At 29.1% G+C, this 12,020-nt stretch overlaps 1 protein-coding gene across 1 annotated transcript in view; it reads right to left on the reverse strand.

The window, feature by feature from the left end:
* Positions 1-12,020, reverse strand: part of LOC129962640 (calcium-activated potassium channel slowpoke-like) — a 288,136-nt gene that overhangs the window by 246,994 nt on the left and 29,122 nt on the right. The window lies entirely within an intron of this gene.

A 12,020-nucleotide genomic window follows, 5' to 3' on the forward strand; every position in this document is an offset into this window, starting at 1 on the left:
CAATATACTTTAAATTTTATAAAAATTTTAATTGTTTAATTTAGTTTAATTTTTTATTTTAGTAATTTTGTGTAAATGCATGTTCTTATTTATTTGTTATGACCTATGATTGCGAGATATTCCTGTTTGCATGCAATATTATTTAAGAAGACACTTAGTGCTTATGTATACTGTAATAATTAAACGAGCATTCTGAAACATTTCAAATCCTGGGCAGTTATAGAAATGTTAAAATTATCTTAATTTTTTTATGATTCATAATAAATATATTTTTTTATGAATTCATTTATTTGCCAATGAAACTAAGCTCTTTTTTTTTAATTCTCTTGCCTGTCTTCAATCCTTCTCCTCTAGTTGCTAGCTACCTAATGGGAAAACCATTACTTTACATAGTCAATAATTAGTCATCAAAAATTTCTTAAAATTCTTTGATTCATGTTTTCACATTTTCTCCTCCTTTACAATTGTAAATAGATATTTTTCAACCAAAGTCGCTTAGACACATCTCAGTTTCTAAGAAAACATCACTTTTAGCATTCCTTCGACACATTCTCAATTTTGAAGGTAAATTTCAGGGTAACCAATGATTCTAAATAGAAGCAATGGCAAAATTTAGATGAGGAAATTATGATCCTTTGTTTCAGCAGACTCTTCGTCTGCGGTGGAAATGCAGAACAGGACATTAGCGGGAACGCCAGGATGAACTAACAAAAAAGATCAGTTCATCTGTGCCATCAGCCAACTTGGCACGGGATGGAAACTTTTATATTTAACCACCGGCAAGCGCACCACGGAGGAAAACGAACTTTCTTCTTGGTACTTCGTTTCAATTTTGAGGGAAAGTAGTGGAATGTTTGCACAGGAGCTTTTCAAATAGTGCGTTTTATCCCAAATGATACATCACTTCATTCACATTGTAGACTTATCTTGGCTGTCTAATTAAGCCTTTGGATAATAAACAGTATCATGCATATTAGTTCTTGATTTGAATCGATCCAGAAGCAATGTGGTTTTACTTCAAACAGCGATTCAGTTGCAACAATTCAATTTTGTGTATTGAATATTCTTGGAATAGAAATCAAGGAAAGAATACTTGGCACTTTTATATTTTATTTTTGGTACTTTTTTATATTTTACTTTTTAAGGCAATTAATTTCAAATGCTCATTTGATAAGTTTTAGGTATTTTTAGAAAATATCACAATAAATATGATACAAAATATCACAATAAATTATGATAAGATTTACTTTCATTTCTAAATTTCCATCGTATTTTGATACATGATGAGAAATATTCAGTTTTCACATACAAAAGTGTAAACAAACTTACTGACTTCTATACTCCATCATTACTTTGAGCCAATTACTACACTTGGTATCTAAAACTACAACTATTTAACAGGTTGACTCTGTGTCACCCATATTCTTGAGATAGTTCACAAGAATATGGGATCTGCACAAAGTTCTCATACAATATAGAGTTTAATGCGAGTAGAACAAGTCTATTTTTAGGTTATATCTCTTTATTTTAACACGTTATCCATCATGTGAATCGCCTGTGATTCACGCCTATTATCTAATTAGATGCTATGTTTTCCACTACAACCAAGCTAAGATGTAAGCATCTTATTAGATAGTGGTTCAGAAAGTGGGCATGAATCAGGAAAGCGAAGTTGTTAATATGAATTATATTTATCTTAACCACAGTTGATATATAAACATGTTAGCTTCAAAAGGATTATATTATATATTATATATATATATATATATTCTTGGTATGTGTAACAATTAGTAAGTCTAAATTATCAATGCAAATTATAAATCATAAGACTTAGGCATCATAGGTCTTAACCCATACATTGAAGTTCACCAGACTAGAATGGAACCGAAGTGACGATGTAACATGTTACTATTTACTGACTATATGTTATCAGCTCACTGATTGCATTTGAATAATCAGTCATTATAGTAGGTCCTCATCATTGAAATATTGCAGTGTAGTGTAGTATAGTATATGTATATGTATACAGGGTGGGGGTAAAGTCCTTTTAGGCCCTTTAAATTCAAAATGGGTATCGTATAACCAGGCAAGCAACATGTAGTAACAGTAAAGTGAATATACTGAATTTATTGAGACAAGGTACAATGCCCTTAGAGACGAAATAAGAAATTTGTAAAAATATAATTCAATGAATAAAGGAGATTGACGAAAAAGTCCAGCCAAAAAAAAGTGAACTATACCATAAAAAACACAAGAGAAAATTTCATGAAGTTGTCTGTAAAATTGTCAGAAATATTTGCGATTAAAATTGCAAACTTCCTCTGACTTGAGAAATGGTTCATTCTAAATTGAAAAATGTATTATCCATTCCGTATTATCATATTTTTCGAGTTAAGCAACTGCGAAGTTAAATTTAAGCAACGAAGAAAATAAACAGAAATAATAATAAAAAAAATTCTGAAAAACGCACTCGGAGGGAAATATAGGAGAACACACATTTTTTCAATTTTAGGACGAGCCCTTTTTCAAATCACTGCACTTTCATAGTTTAAGTTGCAAATGTCTCCAATCTCTCTCATTATTGCATCGCTAGGAGCGCTGTAACTTGTCTCAATAATTTTAGCATAGATATTTTATTATAGGTGCATGAAGTTTTTCTGGCTATGCGAGGCGCCGGTTTGAATTTAAAAGGTTTAAAAGATTTTACCAACTATCCCATATATATACCTATTAAGTATGTTCGTCTTCAAATAAAAGTTTTTAGTACCACTTCTCTTAATTTTTAGTAAAGTGAATTCACTTCAATAATCCGCGACAATGTAATAGGCCTAGCTTCTACTCATAAATTAACAACAACTTTTATTTTGCAGCTCGGTAGTTGCATCGATATAAACTGCTTGAAATCTACATCATAACGATTTAATGAAGCAACAGTGTTGAGAAATAAACTAATAAATATTTATGAGTAGAAAAAGTAGTTGAATGTTTATTCAATGTTAATTTTTTTCCTGCATGTCACGAGACACTAATCGTTAGTTCTGTAACTATGACAACTTTGACAAGCACAATCCAAATCAAATAAAATTCAAAAGTTAGATTTCTGCAACATATGAAACACGTAATTTTATCATTAAAAATGTTGACTGTTAAAACTGATTATTTAAACAAATAAATTGGTAAATTCATTGTTTGATTATAAAAAAAGAGGGGAAATCCGTTTGTTTCAAGAAGGAAAAAATAATAAAAACCAGGGAGAGTACATTCTCACAAAATTTTCTCACATACACTCTAGTAAAAGTGTTATCCTAAAGAACGCCTTTCATGGCATTGGCGTACAACAAGTACAAAATATTGACTTTTGGCCTGAATTGAACATTTTTGCTAAATCTATCGTGTCATTCTTGGCGAGTTATTTCGCAGTTAATCCTTGGCAGGAGGTTAATATACCCGAAAATCGAATATGTATTTTTGATGTGTTTTTCCCAATCTGTTGAAGTAAAAATCTGACGCAAAACTACACTTGTAGTCATAAAAGCACATACCACATTTGATATATCACTGCGTTTTTGAGTTATCGCTTTTCCTATCCTTCTAGTTCATAGTATTGTTACAAAATTTTTCTTCTACAACAAATATCGCTAATCAATTGTAATAGCGCAGCACATTTAATTGCTATAGTTCCACAGCTTTCTTGCTGTCTAATCCTCCAATACCTTATTTTGTCGGCGACTCCGCCTGCTCACCATACACCGCCTCTGACTATCCACACAACGTCTGACGATACACACGACTTCTTCCGATACACACGACACGACTACTTCCGATATCCACACAACAACAACTTCGTAGCTTCTGAGTGCCCGTCTTTAATAGTTCCGGGAGGCGGGGCTAGAATCTTCTGACCAATCAGGGCGTACCTGGCTGCATCTCGGTTGTTAGTGGATGGATCTTGAAAGTTCTCGAACTTTCCGGTACTATCCATTTAGTCGCCAAACTCGCCAAATTTATCGCCAAGCCGCCAAATGCTCGCCAAGTCTGTCGCCAAACTCTAAGTTCATTGATCTCAGCACGTACAGGACCGATCGTACAACGGTCTTTCTTGCGATGACTCTATTCGTGCCGGGTAGCAATATTATAGGTTCGTAACAGTATTTTTAAATTATTGTATTCCGATATAATTCTAAAAAAGATATTTTCTTTTTCAAATTGGATTGCTTGTTCATGAGACAATAGCAATCCATAAGATAATTTCGCCAAACTCATCTCAAATCCAACAAAATTAAAAACTTAAATGGTAAAAAAAGGTATTAAAATGAATAATTATGCTTATGAGAAATTTTTATATTTAAAATTTTTTTATAAAATTAAATTTAATAAAAAAAACATCTTTGAAACAAAAAAGCATCAGTTAAAAACCAAAAGCGTTTTGAAAATTAGAAGAAATACGGTTTTTTCGTGGGAAGGGGTTAAAAAAAGGTATATAGAAAACATTTTCTGGTTTTAGAGTTTATCAGATGATTTATTCAAAATATTTGAAATGCATTCAGAAGTTATTTTTTAGTTTCTGAACTAAGAAATAAGCAATTTTTCACCCAGGCTTTAAATATTTGTGCTCAAAATTTTCAATTTTTTTTTCTCGTTTCAAAGCATTAAAATGGCAGTAAAATCATTTTTTTAAAATAAATAAACTGTTTATTCTATAGTTCAGAAATTATAGAACATGTTGAGAACTTATCACACGATTTTAATTTAAACGATTTATTGTAGGAAGATTTAGAATCTGAGAAAATGGCATCTAAAAATGTAAATATAGCATTAAAAAGTTATGAAAGTTTAAATAATCTATGTAACTATCGAAATAAAAACAGAATTTAGTGTCAAAATAAAAAAAAATGTAATATGCACAGAAATAAGATTAATTTTTTTATATAGAAAGCTACTTGGAGAATAAAAATATTGAATAGAAATAGAGTATTTTGAATATTTTCCGCAAAAAATCAACTTCCCAATGTAGTCATTTAAGATGATTAAATCGTGGTGACACCACAAAATCTGAAAACTGAATTTTGTGACGGTTTCAATAATTTTATTTTGTATACTTTGCATCAAGCTTTGAAATTTCCATCGAAAATTTGTTAGAACCATTGGATAATCAGAGAATCCGGTCTTACAACTTTTAAAATTTTCATTCTTGATCACGATCTGCAGACATCACTTGAAGAAATAAAAATATTTTCGCTGCTTTCACCAAAAATCAATTTTCTAATGAAATCGCATAAAAGAACTAAAACATGGAGAAACCTCAAAATCTAAAATCTAAAAGTTATAACAATTCCAATAATTTTACTTCGTATGCTTAGCATCAAGCTTTGAAATGTTCACCAAAAACATGCTACAGTGAATGAATCTTTGAAAACTACGAGTTTTGGCATGCCCGGTAAAGGGATTGAAATTCCGAGAATCTGTTCTCAATACTTTTAACATTTTCATTCTTGATCACGAAATGTAGACATCACTTGAAGAAATGCTGATGACGCATCTATCATTTCACTTACTCGTCTGCCGGAGTGTCACGGATAAAGAAGCTTTTTAAAACGAAGTAGCGGAATGAATATTGCATCGGCACACTTCTCATTCCCCCACTTTCTTTTTTTTTTCTAGTGGCAGGCATTCAGAACTATCGATCGTGTCCAAGAATCTCATTTTATAACAAATACGGGGGAAAGGGAATTTCTCTAAATGATTGGTACGACTGGAAGTAAACTGTTGGATTTGCGGAAAGCAATCGGGGTGTGTTGTAGGAGTGGAAGTCGAAGTAAAGGGCTTGTTGAAAGTAAATGACGCGCAATCAAATATTCTTTAAGAAAGAATAACTCGTATTCCAATACTATAAATTAGAAATTATTTTCATTTCATTTTTTTTCTCATTGTTAATCTTTAATTTATGATTCTTTATTATAAATGTTATAAAATCTTAAAAAAATATTTTTTTCAAGATTTTATAATATTTGCATTAAATATTATAAGATAATTTTTTAATAATATTAATATTTTTTTTTACTAAATGATCGTGACATTGAAATGAAATTAAAATTTATTTAAAATTGATTGGTTCATTAAAAAATCTAAAAATATTAATTAATTCGCTGTCATTAGTCTACAACACAAAATTTCAAATAGCTTGCACATTTATATCTCTGATAATAATGAAGATGTGGTTAATTGGCTTGCTAACAAGTTAGACAGCTTTACGCAGATTGTGCAAATGGGGCTGGTAAATACTTCGTAGGTAAAAACTAGCACAAACAGAACAATGTTTTTGAAATTTGAACTTTAATTCTTAATTATTAAAAATTACTAAAATTTTGACATTTTTTCGCAGCATCTACTGAGAATATAGAAGTACAAATGAATTTTTCCAATATTTTAAGGTTCAAAAAATTATTTTTCCAAATATGCTATTTTTTGCCATATATTTTTGAAACAATTAAAGAAAATTAATGTATTTTACAATAAAATATTTCATTGTTGAAATGAAATTCAAGTCGTTTTCATTGTTTTAATTAATATTTCATACCGACTTTTTTTCAATTGTTGATGACCAAAATACAAAAATTCGATTTATTTTTCCATTTAGAATGGATTTCAATATAAAATATGTTTTTAATGAAAAATTTGAACATTTGTTGTATTTATTATTAATTTTTAACTTCAAAACTAAGCAATGGTGAAAAGACTGTATTTAAGACTGTACTTTTTAGACTGTACTAAATGTTAAGTACTGCTGCACTGTCCTGTAATTATAAGTAGTTATACAAAGATATAGACAGAAAATTAGAAGAAAGTAGTACATTGAACAAAAAGGTATGAGTATATTTATCAAAATTGGAAATTTAAAGGTATTTAATTGGAGAAACCCTTAAAACAGTTGTACAAAATAATGAATCGAAATTGTTAGCAATTTATTACCTCCTCCCCCCACACACACACACTAACTGATCCTCGGAAATGATTAATTGAAAAATTAGTTTAAAAAATGGATTATAAAAGTATTTGATTGCGCTTTTCCAACTCAAAGTTCTATTTTGAAAATAACTTCTTTCTGTAGCATGACTCACCTTTAAGATGTGCTACATAATCTTAGAATCACCCTGTATGTAATATGTATTTGTATAACATGTATTTTGTAAATATATATTTGTTATTTAAATAGAGATACGCCGTATTGGCTGAACAATATTAATGAATTATATGCGAATAAAATGACCTGTGAGTTGCCATCGAGAAATAATGAACTAAGAAAATAAAAAGGTTGGCCCAGAAACAAGTTTGCACTTGGAGTGATTCTTGACGTCTACGGCAAAGTAGACAAGAATGATATCTATCTATCTATTTTATATATCTTTACTTATTTAGTATGGATTCTCCCTTCTCTCCTATGAATTGCTATAGACGAATCTGCAATAAAAAATCTTATTGCTTTTCCCAGATTTTAATGACTTTATATATGGAAATTAGAACTCAGAAGTGTGTCATGAACACCAGGATTTTAATAATTAATGTAAAAATCACTACATTTTTAAACTAATAGCAACTTAGGCACAACAAAGATTCGCTTTCTGAGTATTAAAAGAATCATATCTCTATGATGCATATTTTCGAAAAAAAGTCGAAAGAAAGAAGTATATTTTACAAAAAGTATACTATACAAATCAAAATCATCAAAGCATCAAATCATCATCATCAAGCATCAAAAGTATGCTTTATAGAAATTCATAAAATTTCAAAAAGTTGGAAATAAAAAATTTAAAAATAAAAATTTTACAGAAAAGTCCAATAAAAGGGGAGCAGATCTTAAAAAAAGAGGAAGATAAGGGCATATCTGTTATACAAAGAAAAAGTATTTTACTTTAAAATTAGGTTACATTCTATTTTGGGGGGGGGGGGGGCTTGGATATGTGGTAACCAATTTTATGGTTACCATGATCACTAGATCTAATTCCTCTGGAAATTTTTCCTAAAGAGACATTTAAAAGTGAAGTGTTATATCAAACCCTAGTTACTTGTTTGCATGTTAAATTCCCTTTTGCTGGCGTTACTACGATGGATCGTGTTCAATTAACCCTTGCATGACCAGTACAGGCATCTTCCAAATGTTCTGCGCTCCTTTTAAGCAATAATTTATGTAAATAATCTGTATGTAAGCACTGCTGCCCCTTTGTTAAAGCTTATTTTTCTTGCACAGAAGTTAGCTATATTGATTGCACAAAACTTTTATGAATACTTTGTACATGTAATCCTTATTATTAATTTATGCGCTGACAATTAATTATTTACAGCCAGCTTGAAAAATCGAATATTTTTCTTTTTAGTAAATTTTATTTCATTATACTTTTTCTTCTCTTAATGAATGTTTTTAAAGGATAAAATCTGATGCAATTGATTCTTGTTTTTAAATGCAATCTCCGAATTCAGCAAAATTCATATTCTCTATATTTCAGCAGTGAACACACCCATTTTGCAAATTTGATCTATCCATAATAATAAGAATACTTATTTTTAAAAATAAAAATTTACCATAATAAATCAATTTACTGTAATAATAAATTTGAGCCAAAATAAAATATTTAATAAATAACCAAAATAAATAAAATAAAATTTAAACATATAAATGTGAGCTTGATGATAATTTAATATGATACAAAAAGGGATAATTGCATGCAGCTTACAGAAAGTAAATGAACAGAAAATGATTAAACATACGCTGTGAAAATATTTTGATTAATCTTAAAATACATAATCATTAATGATTAACATATCCGAATTAAAAAAATACTTAATTGAATATTATAAAATTCTTAAGCAAATCTGAGCTCTTTTGAATAAAATAATTTCTTCCTCAAATATATAGCAGACGATATTTTGAAGGGGAAAAAAATAAAAAATAAATAAAGGAAGCGTGATAAGTTTTGTTTCTCTTTTTATAAAAATGCAAATGAGACTCGGGGTTTTGTCAATAGTAATCGGAGTAAAATATAAAAAAATTTACTGAATCAACGAAGCGCGCTTCGTGCCGAAAGTGTTTTTTAATAACATTTCAACGATAAAATGAGAGGTCTCCACGGCAACGAGCAAAACATGAAAAACCAGACAAATAATTTGTTAAGATTTAATTATTATTGAATCAGCAACCAATCTCCGATACTGCTTGGATAAGTTCCTTTTTGAAGTTACTGAAATAATCGGAGTTCTGCACTTTTCAAAATTTCACAATCAGAGATGAAAAATCGTTTTACTGATAAAAGTATAGTCCAATATTTTAACGACCACGTTTTGAAAAAATAGCCTTTCGAAATCAATGCTGACACTCATTTTATGACCTTTAGAAGCTGCCAGGTAGAAATAGGGGACGGTTTAATGTTTTGTGATGGCAACTGGAGTGTAAAACCAAACCAGAATACAAGATCGTGTCCGATTTGCGAATTTTCAAATAATGATTAAATATATATCCCAAGAATATTAGAATTCAAAGAGAATACGAAGCGTTTGGGAATACAATTTAAAAGAATAACTGGATGCATATGGAAATAGGTTTTTGCAAAATATAAAAAGAATAATTGGAAAATATGAGAAATATGTAGCTTTAAGAAAACCTTATATAAAAGAATAAGTAAATCCATAAGAGAAATATAGTAAACAAAATAGATGCTTACAGAATAAACTCCCATTTTATCTGCAAATTTCGAACGAAATTTTTCTTTCCCTGCATAAAGTTGAAAATTATTTGAGATTATTTCTACACAGCTCTTATGTATTTTGCCTCAAAGCGAAAACTCCGTTATAAATGCAACACACTATATAATACTGCACACTTCATCTTTATAGAATAATTCAGGCGGAAATTCTACATTGACAGATGCAAGTAGCTATTAAAAATTAATCCTTTATGATCTTAATTCTATGTGATACTTGATGACAAATTAAAAATTAATCCTTAATGACCTTAATTCTAAATGATCCTTGATGACAAACTAAAAATTAATCCTTAATTTAGCACAGTTGTTCAAAAGTAATAAATGTTTCCAATGTTTCCTAAGGAAGATCTACAGACCCAAATGCTTTTCGTGGGTATTGTAAGCCCATCTCCGTTCATAAATTTCTGGGAAATAATTAAAATTAATTAATTAAACTAAATTTTAGGAGATAATTAAATGAAATAAATTGAAGAGAAGTAATGAAATAAAGATTAATTAATTCAAAAAGATTAATTAATTCTACATTAATAGAGGCAAGTGACAACCAAAAATTAATCCTTTATGACCTTAATCCTATATGATCTTTAATGACGACTAAAAATTAAGCCTTTATTTGGCACAACTGTGCAAAATCAATAAATGTTTCCTTATTTCTTAGGTAATATCTACAACCTCCAATGCTTCAAGTGGGTACAGTAAGCCTGTCTTCATTCACAGATTTCTGGGAAATAATTAAAAAAAACTAATTAAACTAAATTTATACGAATTAAGTAATTAATTGAAATAAATTTAAGAAACTTAATTAAATAAAAAGTGATTAATTAATTAATAATTTATTATAATTAATCAAGTATTTCAATCAATTTATTAATTGAAAAAAATTAAGAGACGTAACCAATTAATTAATACTTTATTAATATATTAAAATTAATCAATTATTTTAATTAATTACTTCGTTACTTGCTTCATTAAAAGAAATTCTCAGAATGCTTAAATATATTAAGTATATACTACTTTCTTAATATACCCCCCCCCCAAAAAAAAAAAGCATTTTTACAAAAACTTTCACTTTTGCCAATTAAAATGTTAAATATTTTGTAAGAATGATAGCTTGAAAAAAGAAAGAAAGAAAAAACAATGTCTGCCTTAATGACAAGCATTTTTTTAATAATTTTTGTATCGCTTTCAAAACAAAGTTATAAAGTTTGCCAAGAAATATTAAAAATGCTTTTTAACCACTTAACTGTTTTATTTTCTTTACTATCTAATAAAATGACAATATCTATTTTGGGAGTATTTTCTTATTTTGATTCAGATGGAAATCTATTGAATACTTGACTTATCTATGTATTCGAAGTAATTTTAATATTGAATTATAATCGTCATGAATGGTTTATTTTTTGCTTACAACCATCAAAATTTTATAAATTGATGCCCGTATGGCACTCGGACAAAACAATTTAGTGGTTAATTAACATGATTTAACTTTTAGACTAGAAATAGGAATGTATTTTATATGGGATATTTTTGAGAGCTATTCGAAGATCATGAGAATGCAACTAAAAACTCAAATGCCCATAAATACACTATTATAAAACAATCAACAAGCAATTTAAAGGCATTATAGTATATGCAATGCTGAAATTTTTTTTTCAGATTCTTATTTATCCATTTCTTGTTACTTTTTAACAAATGAACAGAAAACAGGACATGAACTTTTAAAAGATAGCATTGAAATTCTATATTACATATATATTTTGCAAAAGTCTCATGACACAGTATCAACTATATTGTCTAAAAGTAGCATAGAATTGTATTAAAAAATTAATTCAAAGCCAGAAGTCACTAATTAAGTCAAATATACACTGTGTAAGTTGAAAATTCTTAGACAAGATGTGGTTGAAAATGAGAAATACAATCTCCGTAGGAGTCTCAGCGAGTATAGATATGAATAGGACACTAGATGTTACAATGCGCCATGTTAAGGTGAATGTCTCCAGAACATAATCTTGCGAATGCGTCTCCAAGAATTTCCGGGCTCAAAATATTGTTCGTTCTACATTAGTTGTTCTCCAATTTATTATTGAAAACAAAGTATACCTGTAACCGAACTAAATTAACATATGAATCCAAGATTGTGCAATTAGCTACAAGCATGGGAAGAATAAAAAAAAAATCGACCACAAGTACAGCACAAATATCAACGTTGGATATTTTGCACCATATCTTTATAAACGTGCATTTCAGCATCCCTGCGTATCTGAC

This window comes from Argiope bruennichi, chromosome 3 (assembly GCF_947563725.1).
Source record: "Argiope bruennichi chromosome 3, qqArgBrue1.1, whole genome shotgun sequence".
NCBI classification, from domain to species: domain Eukaryota; kingdom Metazoa; phylum Arthropoda; class Arachnida; order Araneae; family Araneidae; genus Argiope; species Argiope bruennichi.